Source organism: Scylla paramamosain, chromosome 40, assembly GCF_035594125.1.
Source record: "Scylla paramamosain isolate STU-SP2022 chromosome 40, ASM3559412v1, whole genome shotgun sequence".
Lineage (NCBI taxonomy): Eukaryota > Metazoa > Arthropoda > Malacostraca > Decapoda > Portunidae > Scylla > Scylla paramamosain.
In genome coordinates, this window is record NC_087190.1 from 13141604 (window position 1) to 13156603 (window position 15000).

Consider the following 15000-nt stretch of genomic DNA (forward strand, 5'->3'; position numbering starts at 1 on the left):
TTTCTTCCTTTTTTCCTTCCTTCCATATTTCTAGTCATTTTTTCTCTTTCCTCCTTTCTCATTTCTTTCCTTTTCTCATTTTTCTTGCATTTATTTCTTGTCTCCTCATCCCCCTTCGTTATTTTCCTCCTTTTCATCTTTTCCTTCTTTCCTTCTTTCATTTCTTCCTCCCTCCTTTCCTTCCCTCTTTCATTCTCTCCTTCTGTTTCCCCTGTGCCCTAAATCTTCTTTTTTTCCTTCTTTCCCTCCTTCATTCCTCCTCCTCCTCCTCCTCCTCCTCCTCTTCTTCCTCCTCCTCCTCCATAATTCACTTTACGACTTGCATCTTCCTTTCTTCCCCGTGTCTCTTCCTCCTCCTCCTCCTCCTCCTCCTCCTCCTCCTCCTCCTCCTCCTTCCCTTTCCATCCTCACCCAACCATTCTTTCTGTCTACTTTACCTCCTCCTCCTCCTCCTCCTCCTCCTCCTCCTCCTCCTCCTCCTCCTCCTTCTCCCGAGGGCGCGGAGGTCCACTGGCTAGGTCTTAGCGTGAAGTAATGTCAGATGCACACTAGGAGGAGGAGGAGGAGGAGGAGGAGGAGGAGGAGGAGGAGGAGGAGGAGGAGGAAGAGGAGGAAGATTAACAGGGACAGGGAGAAATTACGGAAGACAAAATGAGTTGACACGGTCTGGGGAGAGAGAGAGAGAGAGAGAGAGAGAGAGAGAGAGAGAGAGAGAGAGAGAGAGAGAGAGAGAGAGTAGTTGGTAAAGTAAGTTTGTTTTATTACTTTTTTGTTGTCTATTTTTACTACTACTACTACTACTACTACTACTACTACTACTACTACTACTACTACTACTACTACTACTACTACTACTACTACTACTACTACTACTACTACTACGATAAAACCAGCAAAACCACTATCATTAACTACTACGACCATCACTACTACTACTACTACTACGATAAAACCAGCAAAACCACTATCATTAACTACTACGACCATCACTACTACTACTACTACTACTACAACAACCACCACCACCACCTTCACCACCACCACCACCACCACCAAAACAACAACAACAACAACAACAAAAGTAACCCATGTGTTTTTATTAATCCCTTTCATTAGTGAGGAATACCTGCTTTTAAATTTACCTGCAATTGAACACACCTGACTCTCTCTCCCCCCTTCTCCCCCCTTCCTCCCCCCCGTGGCTTACCTGTGTCCTCCCTCCCCGTGTCCCTCCCCTCCTTCCTCCCCTCACCCCTTCCTTCTGTGTTACCTATGCCCCCCTTCCCTTATCCCCCTCACCCCTCCTTCCCTATTTCCTTTTCTCCCCTTTTCTCCCCCTCTGTGTCTCTTCTACCCTTCTCTCCCTCTCCTCCCCTCCTCCACTTCACCCCCTTCCCTCCCTGTGTTACTTGTATCGTTTTCCTTCCCCCCAACCTGTGTTCTCTCTCTCTCTCTCTCTCTCTCTCTCTCTCTCTCTCTCTCTCTCTCTCTCTCTCTCTCTCTCTCTCTCTCTCTCTCTCTCTCTCTCTCTCTCTCTCCTTTCTGTAAATATCTGTTTGCTTTTTTTCTCCCTTCTTACAAGAGAGAGAGAGAGAGAGAGAGAGAGAGAGAGGTAAACACACACACACACACACACACACACACACACACACACACACACACACACACACACACACACACACACACACACACACACACACACACACACACACACACACACACACACACACACACACACACACACACACACACATCAAACAAACTCTCAAATAAACAAACAAAACAAACAAATACATATCTATTTACCTGTATGTATGTATGTATGTATGTATGTATGTATGTATGTATGTATGTATGTACGTATGTTTATTTGTTTTCCTGTATATATGTATGTATGTATGTATGTTTGTTTGTTTCCCTGTTTGATCATATATTCCTTTTCATCTGTCTATCTTTCCCCCTCCCCCCACAAACCTTCTCCCCCCATCCCCCCTTCAATTCTTTCCCCACCTTTTTAGCGAGCGAGGGAAAAATAACAGGAAAGGGAAAAAAAAAGTGGGAAATGGAAGGAAAACAGAAGAAATACGAAGAAAATAAAAGGAAGAGGGGAAAAAAGAAAACGCGAAATAGCAGGAAAACATAAGGAAAAGGGGAAATAGAAAACGGGAAATTGGAGAGAAACAATAGGAAAGAGGGGAAAAAAAGGAAAAACAAAACGGAAAATAGGAGGAAAACGAAAGAAGGATAAAAAGTGAAATAGAAAACTTCAAAATTTGAGGAAAACAAGAGGAAAAGAGAAATAAAAAAGGAAAAATAGCAGAAAAAAAGGAAAAGAAAAGAGAAAAGGAAAAAAACGGATAAAGAAAACGAGAAATACGAAAGAAAACTACAAGGAAACAAAAAAAGGAAAAAGAAAACGGGAAACTGGGCGGAAAAACAAAAAGGAAAAACGGGAAACAGGTTTACGGTGATGTGTGGAAAATTTTTAGGTTTGGATTATGTAAGATTTGTGTGGGGGGAGGAGTGAGGGGGAGAGGGGAGAGAGGTGGAAGAGCGTGAGGGGAGGGGAGAGGGGAGAGGGGTGGAGAGGAGTGAGAGGCTGGAGGAGGGATTCGAGAGAGGGATGAGAGGAGTGAGGGAGAGGGATTGGACAGTGGAGAGGGGAGTGAGGGGGGAGAGGGGGAGATTGGAGAGGGGAGTGAGAGCTTTAGTGATACAGGAGCTGGGAAGGAAAAATTTTAATGGAAACTACTACTACTACTACTACTACTACTACTACTACTACTACTACTACTACTACTACTACTACTACTACTACTGTTTTTGTTGTTATTTTTGTTATTTAATACGTTGTCTAATTTCCAACTACTAAACAACAACAACAACAACAACAACAACAACAACAACAACAACAACAACAACAACAACAACAACAACAACAACAACAACAACAACAACAACAACAACAACAACAACAACAACAACAACAACAACAACAACAACAACAACAACAACAACAACAACAACAACAACAACAACAACAACAACAACAACAACAACAACAACAACAACAACAACAACAACAACAACAACAACAACAACAACAACAACAACAACAACAACAACAACAACAACAACAACAACAACAACAACAACAACAACAACAACAACAACAACAACAACAACAACAACAACAACAACAACTACTACTACTACTACTACTACTACTACTACTACTACTACTACTACTACTACTACTACTACTACTACTACTAAGCTATCACTGTCAATGCCAACACATCTTCCTTTCTCAAACACACACACACACACACACACACACACACACACACACACACACACACACACACACACACACACACACACACACACACACACACACACACACACACACACACACTTCACTCAGCCCTTACAAGTGAAAAATGAGCTTGCTAACACCTGTTCCTCTCTCTCTCTCTCTCTCTCTCTCTCTCTCTCTCTCTCTCTCTCTCTCTCTCTCTCTCTCTCTCTCTCTGTAAAAGGCGAGATTTCTGGGTGTTTTAGAGAATTTTTAGTCACTATTTTTTCTCATCCACCTCTCCTTCATCCACCTCATTCATCCACCTGTCCCGTGATCCACCCCCTCATCCACCTCCACTCGTCCACCTCCCTCATTCATCCACTCATCCACCTCCCTCATTCATCTTTCATCCAAATCCCATCATCCACCTTTCATCCACCTATTCATCCACCCTTTCATCCACCTCTCTCATCCACCTATTCATCCACCCACTCATCCACCCACTCATCCACCTCTCATCCACCTTTTCATCCACCTCACCCCATCCACCTCTCATCCACCCGTTATTCATCTCCATCCACATTTATATATGAAATGCATGCATCCTTCCCACCCCTTTACCACCTCAACCTCCACCCTCCTCATCCACTTTTCATCCACCTCTCTATATATGAAATGGACGTACCTTCACCCCCCTTACAGACTCTCACCTCTTCCACCCCCACTCCTCCACGTCATCCACCTTTCTCTCATCCACCCCTCCCCTCCACCCTCCCAATCCACACCCCCCTCCGCCCAGTTCCGCGCTCCCTAGAAAGGGTGTAGTGTTAGTATTGAGCTGTGTGTGTGTGTGTGTGTGTGTGTGTGTGTGTGTGTGTGTGTGTGTGTGTGTGTGTGTGTGTGTGTGTGTGTGTGTGTGTGTTTACATAGTACATGAGTTACATACATAAAATAAAACGTGAAGTGGCAGTTGTTTATATACATACATACATACATACGTACATACACACACACACACACACACACACACACACACACACACACACACACACACACACACACACACACACACAAGTAAAAAATACATACATACATACATACATACATACATACATACATACATAGATATAGTGGGTGTTTCTACCAGCACACACACACACACACACACACACACACACACACACACACACACACACACACACACACACACACACACATTTGTATCCGTGCTAAAAATATATTGTTGTTTCTGTAATGGACTCACCTCCTCCTCCTCCTCCTCCTCCTCCTCCTCCTCCTCCTCCTCCTCCTCCTCCTCCTCCTCCTCCTCCTCCTCCTCCTCTTCCTCGGAGTATTAAAACTAACTCTTCTTTCGATACGCAGCGACGCCTTGTGCCATTTAGAGAGAGAGAGAGAGAGAGAGAGAGAGAGAGAGAGAGAGAGAGAGAGAGAGAGGGTCAAACTTACCTGGCGTGGTTAAAGCGGACAGGTCAGCGATGTCTCCATGGCCCACTGCTCTCTCTCTCTCTCTCTCTCTCTCTCTCTCTCTCTCTCTCTCTCTCTCTCTCTCTCCTCGATGACCCTAACCGCTTCCTCTTGTCCGTCTCTCTCTCTCTCTCTCTCTCTCTCTCTCTCTCTCTCTCTCTCTCTCTCTCTCTCTCCTCGATGACCCTAACCGCTTCCTCTTGTCCGTCTCTCTCTCTCTCTCTCTCTCTCTCTCTCTCTCTCTCTCTCTCTCTCTCTCTCTCTCTCTCTCTCTCTCTCTCTCTTTACAGTGAAGTATTTACCATTTCCTATTTTTTTTCCTTAACGGTGCAATTAAATAACTTTCTTCCCTCCTCCCTCCGTCCCTCTCCCCTCCCTCTCTCTCTCTCTCTCTCTCTCTCTCTCTCTCTCTCTCTCTCTCTCTCTCTCTCTCTCTCTCTCTCTCTCTCTCTCTCTCTCTCTCTCTCTCTCTCTCTCTCTCTCTCTCTCTCTCTCTCTCTCTCTCTCTCTCTCTCTCTCTCTCTCCCTCCCTCCCCTCACCTCATCCTCACCCCTCTAGAAAAAAAATGAAAAAATACAGTAATATATATTTCAATGTATTTCATATTTTCACTTGTACAAAAATGGGAATTGAATTAGATGAATAAATGAGCGAAATAATAAAGTGAAAAAAAAAAAAAAAAAAAAAAAAAAAAAAAACCGCGTGTGGAAAGAGCGAAGCAAAAAATAAATAAATAAAAAATAAATAAAATAAATAAATAAATGAATAAAAAAAAACTTTGGGTTATTGATGCATTGATGGGAATTGAACTGAAATGAATATAAATGAATAAAATAAAGCAGTGAATAACAATAACACGTGCAATAACACATGCAGAAGGAACAAAACAGTGCTAAAATAAGAGGAGGAGGAGGAGGAGGAGGAGGAGGAGGAGGAGGAGGAGGATGCAAATAAATGAATAAATAAATAATAAAGAAAAAAAAACTACTTTGAATAATAGTTACTGTTTTTCATTTTGCACCGCGCTGTAATCTACGTAGTGAATAATTTGCTGTTTTAGTAATAAGGGCGCGGCATCCCCCTCCCCCCTTCCCATACTTCCCCCTCTCCTCCCCCACCCCCCTTGCCCTGTACGTATTGTGTTTATCATTGCTATGTAACGTTGCCCAAAAGTCCCCTTGTAGATGCAGACAGACAGACAAACAGACACAGACAGACACACAGACACACAGACAGACACAAAGATAGACAGACAGACAGACAGGTAGACACACACACACACACACACACACACACACACACACACACACACACACACACACACACACACACACACACACACACACACACACACACATTTATTTTTCCACCTCATGTGTCCCTGAATGGCTAAACTCTAATATTGATTCTACATAATGGCGAGTGTGGTGGGAATCAGCGGGAAAATTAACCTTATTTACCTGCAACTCTCCATTCATCGCGCCCACAACAGGTAGAGAGAGAGAGAGAGAGAGAGAGAGAGAGAGAGAGAGAGAGAGAGAGAGAGAGAGAGAGAGAGAGAGAGAGAGAGAGAGAGAGAGAGAGACTGTACAGAGCGGAGATGAATGACGTTTGAATGAGAAAAAGGAAAAAGAAAAGAAAAAGATTTGAACAAACTAAAGATTATTATCATTATTATTAAGAAGGGATGATAAAGAAAGGTTCCGCCAATTGAGGAAGGTTGTGGAAGGTTGTAGCAAGGTTAGGTTAGGTTGTGTTGTAAGGACAGCCACAGAGACAGGGGGAGGCACAGAGAGCTTGGAAGACTTATGGTACAGGCGAGGAGAGGCGAGGAGTGTGTGGGAAGGAGGAAGAGGAGGAGGAGGAGGAGGAGGAGGTCGATCTACCCTGCAGGAGAGAGAGAGAGGGAGGGAGATCTGAGAGGTTTATGGATGCAGTGAAGGAAGAGAAGATTGTAATGGCTGACTGAGAAAGGTGTAGAAAACTTTACCTAACCTAACCTGACCTACCTAACCTAACTTACCTAACCTACCTAACCTAACCTGACAATATAACTTCACGTAATCTAACTTAACCTAACCTAACTAGAAAACTTAACCTAACCTAACCTCACGTAACCTAACCTAACCTAACCTAACTTAACCTAACCTAACCTAACTTGACGTAACCTAATCTTACTTAACCTAACCTAACCTAACCTAACCTTACCTAACTGAAGAGAAGGTTTATGGATGCACTGAAAAGATTGAAACTTGTAAAGGGTTTGGCTGAGGAAGGCACACAAGACCTAACTTAGTCTAACCTAACCTAAGCTGACTTAACCTAACCTAACCTAAGCTGACTTAACCTAACCTAACCAAACTAACTTAACCTAACCTAACCTAACTTAGTCTAACCTAACAAAAACACCAAACACAACATGTATCACTCAGAAAACACACACACACACACACACACACACACACACACACACACACACACACACACACACACACACACACACACACACACTGCAGCCCCCCTCCCTCCCACAGGTGTAACAGGTAATGGCACAAACGTAACCCGGTGTGAGTAATTAGCCGAGACACAACAGGAAGTGTGCTTTTTTTTGTTGGCGCTCCAATTAAAAGGCCAATTTTATCGCTTCCTGTGTGTTGTTCCGCCACATCCGCTGCCGATAATTAAATGACGTGCGGGGAAAAAAAGTGTGAATTAAATGTAGTTGAATATTAGTCGTTCATCATGCAAAAGTGAAGGTAGGAAAATACAAAAAAAAAAAAAAAAAAAGGTATTTTAATCTACGTGTATTTTTACGGCCAGTGTTCATATCGTAAAACTGTATTAATAACAAATAAATAAAAAAAATGAAAAAAAAAACGTGGGGGTGAGGCGCAGCAGCAGATAGGTAACAAATAAATGAACGTTTGTATAAATAATTTCATCTGCCTTTCAGTACCAATAATAAAAAAAGACTCAACTCAACTCCCGGTGATAAAAACATGTTTTCCAATTTCATTCTCTCCATCCGGGAACTGAAACGTGAACGGTAATCAACAGTGACATATATTTTTCAAACAGGCTTTGATAACAGCGACACAATGCAAATGTGCTCACCCCCCCACACACCCCCACCGCTGCCCCGTGCCCCTGCCGCCTCGCTCCTCACAGCCCCCAACGCTAGCCCGTGCCGCCCCGCCTCCCCGTGTTACGTCATATAGGGAGGCCCCGCGCGCATACACAAACACACACACACACACACACACACACACACACACACACATACCAAGCGCCGTGTATGTGTGTGTGTGTGTGTGTGTGTGTGTGTGTGTGTGTGTGTGTGTGTGTTTTTTCTGCATCAAGTACACACCCACCCACCGACCCACCCTTACACACACACACAATACTAGGTCATGCTTTCCAATTTAGCACCTGGGCTGATGCGGCATTACTCGCCCTGAATGAAGTGGCGCGGCGTTTGGTAAAAGGAAATAACTTAACCTTTTGACGCATCCCACCGCTGCCACCATTTATAGCGCAATCCCACCCGCTGCCACCAATATAACGTCATCATCGTCATCAGCGGCAGTCTGGGGTGGGTGAGGGTGGGTCTGGTGGGCGGATAGCAACAAGAACACCAGAACACCACTACTAGTAACGAAAAGAGCGGTAATAAATAATAATAACAGCAATAGCCGCAGGAATAACAACAGTGGGACGCGAGTCTTAAAAGTTTAGTGACTGTAAACTTCTCCGGTCTTGATATTAAAAAGTAAGTTTTATGAGTCTCTCTCTCTCTCTCTCTCTCTCTCTCTCTCTCTCTCTCTCTCTCTCTCTCTCTCTCTCTCTCTCTCTCTCTCTCTCTCTCTCTCTCTCTCTCTCTCTCTCTCTCTCTCTCTCTCCAACGTACCTTTTCAAAATTCACTCACGAAAAATGATAAAAAAAAAAAATTGAACTGCAAAGATGTGTCGGTAGGAGAGAAGGAAACGTGTAAAAACTTGTCTGAACTTTTAAGTGGGGAAGGTGAAGAGGATGGATGGACTGGCAGCGAGGGGACTGTGACTGGCCAAGAAGTGTGTGAGGGCCAGTACATTCTGCCCAATGCTTGCTTTACTTCATCTAACGTAACCTTGCCTCACCTTAGTTCACTTCACCTTATCTTCCTTTACTTATCTCTTTATCTTATCTTGCTCTCTTGTTTTTTTTTCTTGTTCTTCTTGTTCTTTTTCTTCTCTTTATCTTGATTTTCTTCTTATTCGCCTTCGTCTTCTTTTTCGCACTCTTCTTCCTTTTCCTCTTCCTCTGCTGACTTTCCTCCTCCTCCTCCTGCTTCACCACAACTACACACACACACACACACACACACACACACACACACACACACACACACACACACACACACACACACACACACACACACACACACACACACACACACACACACACACACACACACACACACACACACACACACACACACACACACACACACACACACACACACACACACACACACACACACACACACACACACACACACACACACACACACACACACACACACACACACACACACACACACACACACACACACACACACATTCCCTCCTACACCACCACCTCCTGTTTCTCCTCCTCCTCCTCCACCACCATCACCACCACCTCCTCCTCCTGCTCCTCCACCTCGTCACTCACTCCTCCCAACAATCATTACCATTATCGGAGTTATCATCATCACCATCACTACCACCACCACCACTAGCGCAGCCACCCTCGCCACTATTACCATTGGCAGTATTGGACGCGGCGTTCTGCAGGGGCTTGTTCTTGGCCCGGGAAACATTCAGCATTGGGGAACAGCCTCAGTATTGGAGCTGTAAATCGGGTGAACGCATTATATATTGGATACGGGGAAGGAAGAAGGCTTTATTGGTCAGAGAGAGAAGGAGAGAGAGAGGGAGAGTGAGAGAGGGACGCAGCTTACCCAGAGAGAGAGAGAGAGAGAGAGAGAGAGAGAGAGAGAGAGAGGGGGGTGAATACGACTAATTGAAAAATAATTCGATTAAAATGAAATCAGCTAACTTTCTTGGGTCTTTTGTCGTGGTGGTGGTGGTGGTGGTGGTGGTGGTAGTGGTGGTGGTGGTAGTGGTGGTGGTTTCTTGAAATGGTTTCTCAAATGCATAAGGTTTCTGTTTTTCGAGAAGTCTATGTGTGTGTGTGTGTGTGTGTGTATATGTGTGTTTGTGTTTCTCTCTCTCTCTCTCTCTCTCTCTCTCTCTCTCTCTCTCTCTCTCTCTCTCTCTCTCTCTCTCTCTCTCTCTCTCTCTCTCTCTCTCTCTCTCTCTCTCTCTCTCTCTCCTTAATTACCGGTATCCTGGCCTGGTTTCCTCATTACTCACCTGTGATTGCGGAGTAATTAGCAGGCCTCACCTTTTCCTGTGGTCTAATAATTACCTTGTGAACAGACAGGTAACTAATGCCGAGTCCTGCTGTGTGCTACATTACTGTTCCTTGCTGTCTGTCTGTCTGTCTGTATGTCTGTATGTATGTATGTATGTTTGTTTGTCTGGCTGGCTGTTTGGCTGTCTGTCTGTCTGTCTTTCCACCTGTTTGGCTGTCTGTCTTTCCACTTGTCTGTCTGTTTGGCTGGCTGTCTGTCTGTCTGTATGTATGTATGTGTTTCTATCTGTCTGTTTAGTTGGGTGTGTGGTTCTCTCTCTCTCTCTCTCTCTCTCTCTCTCTCTCTCTCTCTCTCTCTCTCTCTCTCTCTCTCTCTCTCTCTCTCTCTCTCTCTCTCTCTCTCTCTCTCTCTCTCTCTCTCTCTCTCTCTCTCTCTCTCTGTGTGTGTGTGTGTGTGTGTGTGTACCTGTTATTAGTTTCATCGCATATATATAAATAAATAGATAAAAAATAAATAAACTTTTTTCCCATTCAGAATATTAATGAGAGGATTTCGCATAATTGAATCGAAAAGGAAAAAAAAAGGATAAAAAAGAATAAAATCTCAAAACTTTTCACACTTTGTTTTAAATTCTCGTCAATTCATATAATTATTTATTTATTTTTTATTATTATTTATGTTGGTTTAAAATTGTATCACATTTTTAAACGCCTTTTTTTAATTTTTATTTTTACATTTTATTTCTCTTGTTTTATTCATTTTGTTTATTTATTTATTTATTTTTTTCTTTGTGGACGTGAAGTAAAAAGATCTGATTATTTTATTTTCTCTTCTCTTCTTGTATCTTTTGATGTTATTTGTTTGTTTTTTTCTCCCTTTTTCCTTTTTTTCCTTTTTTTTTAATGTGAACCCGATAGTGGATGTATTTCTTTCTTCCTCCCAGGCTTCTTTCTTCTTCCTTCCTTCCTTCATTCATTCCTTCCTTCATTTCTTCCATCTTTTCTTCCTTTCTTCATTCATTCATTTATTCATTCATTCCTTCCTTTCTTCCTTTCTTCATTCATTCATTTATTTCATTTTTCCTTCATTCATTTCTTCCTTCATTTCTTCCTTCTTTTCTTCCTTTCTTCATTCATTCATTTCATTAATTTCTTCCTTCTTTTCTTCCTTTCTTCATTCATTCATTTCATTAATTTCTTCCTTCTTTTCTTCCTTTCTTTATTCATTCATTTTTTCCTTTTTTTTTTTCCTTTCTTCCTTTCCTTCTTCCTTCCTTCCTTCCTTCCTAACACCAACACACAAATTGAACGTTTTAACCAACTTAGGTGAACGAGGAAGCAAGACAAACAAGCAATTAGGATGAAATTAACACTCAGCGCCTCCCACACAGGTAAAGGTGAAGGCAAATTAGCTGAACCAGACAAGAAAAAATGATGATTCACACACTGCCAGGTAATTAGAATGAAATGAACACACCTTTTTACCACCTGAACAAGACAAACATGAAAACAAATTAGGTGGAACAGGTAGGAAGAGATAATGACTCACATTCTCACACACTCCAGGTAATTAGAGCGAACACCTGTATCTCTAACACTTTGTAAACCAGGTAGACATAAGAACACAAGCAGTAAGGGAAGCTGCACCAGGCCTACAGAAGCCACCAGGCCTACACGTGGCAGTCCCTGTATGAAATATGCCCTACCTATTTCCACCTATCATCCTCATCCATACACCTGTCTAATCTTCTCTTAAAGCTCCCTAATGACTCAGCACTAACTACTTAAATTACTGAGTCCTTTCCATTCATTCACTACTCTGATAACCAATTCCTTCGTATTTCTTCTTTAAGCCTAAAATTTTCAAGCTTGAACCCGTTATTTCTTGTTCTATCCTGGTTACTGAGGCCAGGTGGGGGAGGTAATTGGTTCAGTCAGGTGATTAGAATGAAACTAACGCCTTCATCACATCTACACAAGTTAAGATTAAAGGTAATTAGGGTGTAAGAATTAGGTGTAAGGAAAGACGGGAGTGATGAGGTACATGTACTTAACGACTCATTTCGCTGTTTGCTTCTTCAAGGGAACTCACGTGGTAGTGGAATCGAGTGGGAGATGAACTTAGCTTGTCACTCGTTTTTTTCCTTCCATCTTCTTCTTCCTCCACTAGTTAGAATGTCTCGCCTCGCCCCTTCTTTTTTTCCTTCCACCTTTTTCCTCCACTTAGAATGTCTCGTCTCGTCCTTCTCCTTTTTTTCCTTCCATCTTTTTCCTCCCACTTAGAATGTCTCGCCTCATCCCTCTCCTTTTTTTCCTTCCACCTTTTTCCTCCACTTGTCAGAATGTCTCGCCTCGTCCCTCTCGTTTTTTCCTTCCATCTTCTTCTTCCTCCACTTGTCAGAACGCCCCAACGAAGCTAATTAGGTGAACCAGGTGAAGGATAATTATCAACACTGGTAATTAGAATGACATCATCTTTAATTTTCAACACCACCTGGACTCGTAAAGATGAAGCCAAAGTAGGTGAAGCAGGTGAGAGGAGATAATTACTCTCACGCCCAGGTAAACATGAGGCCAGGCAGGAGATAATTGGCTCACTCAGGTAATTAGAATGAAACTAACACCTTCATAGCACTCACACAGGTAAGGATGAAGCCAAATTAGGTAAACCAGGTGAGACAAAGATAACTACTCTCTCCCAGGTAATTAGAAAGAAACACCTGTACCACTAACACTACATACACAGGTAGAGACGAAATTAAATTAGTGAACCAGGTAAGAGGAGATAACGACACACACACACACACACACACACACACACACACACACACACGCACAGCAGACTTGAATCACCCTCTTGCCTTCCTAAGCCATTCCAGGATAGCGCAGGGCAGGAACAAGGCGCGGTACATCTGTGGATTGCCTTGCCTTACCTGCCCGCGCCGCGCCGACACGCCCACCTTACCTGTACACGCGCCTCATTAGCATAAACACGGCGCAATTTGTCCACGGGGCTTGTAATGTTCCGATGGTGCTGTTGTAGGAGTCTCTCTCTCTCTCTCTCTCTCTCTCTCTCTCTCTCTCTTCTCTCTCTCTCTCTCTCTACGGTAATGATAACTAGAAGGAGAGAGGAAGATGATGATGATGATAAGGAGAGAGAGAGAGAGAGAGAGAGAGCCATTCATTCCTTCATTCATTCATCCATTCATCCATATATCGACACACACACACACACACACACACACACACACACACACACACACACACACACACACACACACACACACACACACACACACACACACACACACACACACGAGCTGGTAAGTAATGCAACAGATCCAGGCAGTTATTCACAGTAGTTCGCAGTTATTCATCATGGCAATGTGTTGGGGCGGCCCGCGGCATTCACCTTACACGCCCCTCGCCTCGACTCTCATTCACAGGGTTGTCCATCAAGGCTCCTCCTCCTCTTCCTCCTCCTCCCTCCTCCTCCTCATCCTCCTCCTCCCTCCTCCTCCTCCTCCTCCTCCTCCTCCTTCAAGATTTCCCTTCCTCTAAGCAAACTTTCCCTGATCATTTCTATTTCTCTCTCTCTCTCTCTCTCTCTCTCTCTCTCTCCTCTCTCTCTCTCTCTCTCTCTCTCTCTCTCTCTCTCTCTCTCTCTCTCTCTCTCTCTCTCTCCCCTTCACTCTTATCCTTCTCTCCTTCTCTCATCTCCTTCATCCGTTTTCCTTGTTACTTCCTCTTGTGTTTGTTCTTCCTCCTCTTCCTCCTCTTCCTCCTCTCCTTCTCCTGTTCTTCCTGTTCGTCTTCCTGTTCCTCCTCTTCTTCCTTGTCTCTTTCTCTATTGTCTCTCTGTTTCTCTCTCTCTCTCTCTCTCTCTTCTCTCTCTCTCCTCTATCTCTCTCCTCTCTCTCCTCTCTCTCTCTCTCTCTCTCTCTCTCTCTCTCTCTCTCATACACTCACAAAACTAACCAAACTAACAAAATAAAATAAATAAAAACAAATAACCACGTTTGTATATATATATGTACGTACGTATATGCGTGTATCTATGTATGTACGTTCGTATGCCTGTATTTAATCCCTCCTAAACGCTGCCACTCCCCGGAGCATGGATAGGCTGGCGGGCTGGCGGGCGGGCTGGCTGGCTGGCTGGCGGGCGGGCTGGCTGGCTGGCTGGCTGGCGGGCTGGCTGGCTGGCGGGGCGGAGCGTGACGGCGCCTGGATCTGCTATTCAAACAAGGCCATTGACACCTTAATGACCACGCGGGGAGCACAATTGGCCGACCTTCCCGATGGCGAGGCTGGGGGGAGGGAGGGGGGAAGGGTGTTGTTTGGGTAGTTAGGTTTGGTTTGGGTTAGTTTTTTGTTGGTTTGGGTTGGGTTGGGTTGGGTTAGATTAGGTTAGGTTATGTCAGTTTATGTCAGGTCACGTCAGGTCAGGTCAGGTCAGGTTGGGTCCTCACACAGCCATGCCTAATTCACCTGGGGCCTTATTCTTCACGAGGTGATAACAAGTGTCTTGGCTGTGGCTGATGCTTGTCACAGCCTGGACCGTCTGTCACAGCCTGGACCGTCTGTGACAGGCTGGACCGTCTGTCACAACCTGGACCGTCTGTGGCAAGTCATGTGTCATAGTGACGTGTTGAGCAGAGAACCGTCTGCCATAAGAGCGTGCTGCGTGTGGCGTTTTGCTTCATTCCAAATACTAAAAGACGAAGCAAAATCTGCCGTTTACTGCTAATTTGTAGCTTCTGTAAATTATTTCCTTCGTTTTTATGTATTGTGAGAAGAGACGCAGTGGGGTAA

At 43.9% G+C, this 15000-nt stretch overlaps 1 protein-coding gene across 9 annotated transcripts in view; it reads left to right on the forward strand.

Moving 5' to 3' along the window:
- The window catches only part of LOC135092486 (discoidin domain-containing receptor 2-like), a 245175-nt gene that overhangs the window by 137774 nt on the left and 92401 nt on the right, over positions 1-15000 (forward strand). The gene's annotated exons all lie outside the window — the stretch shown is intronic.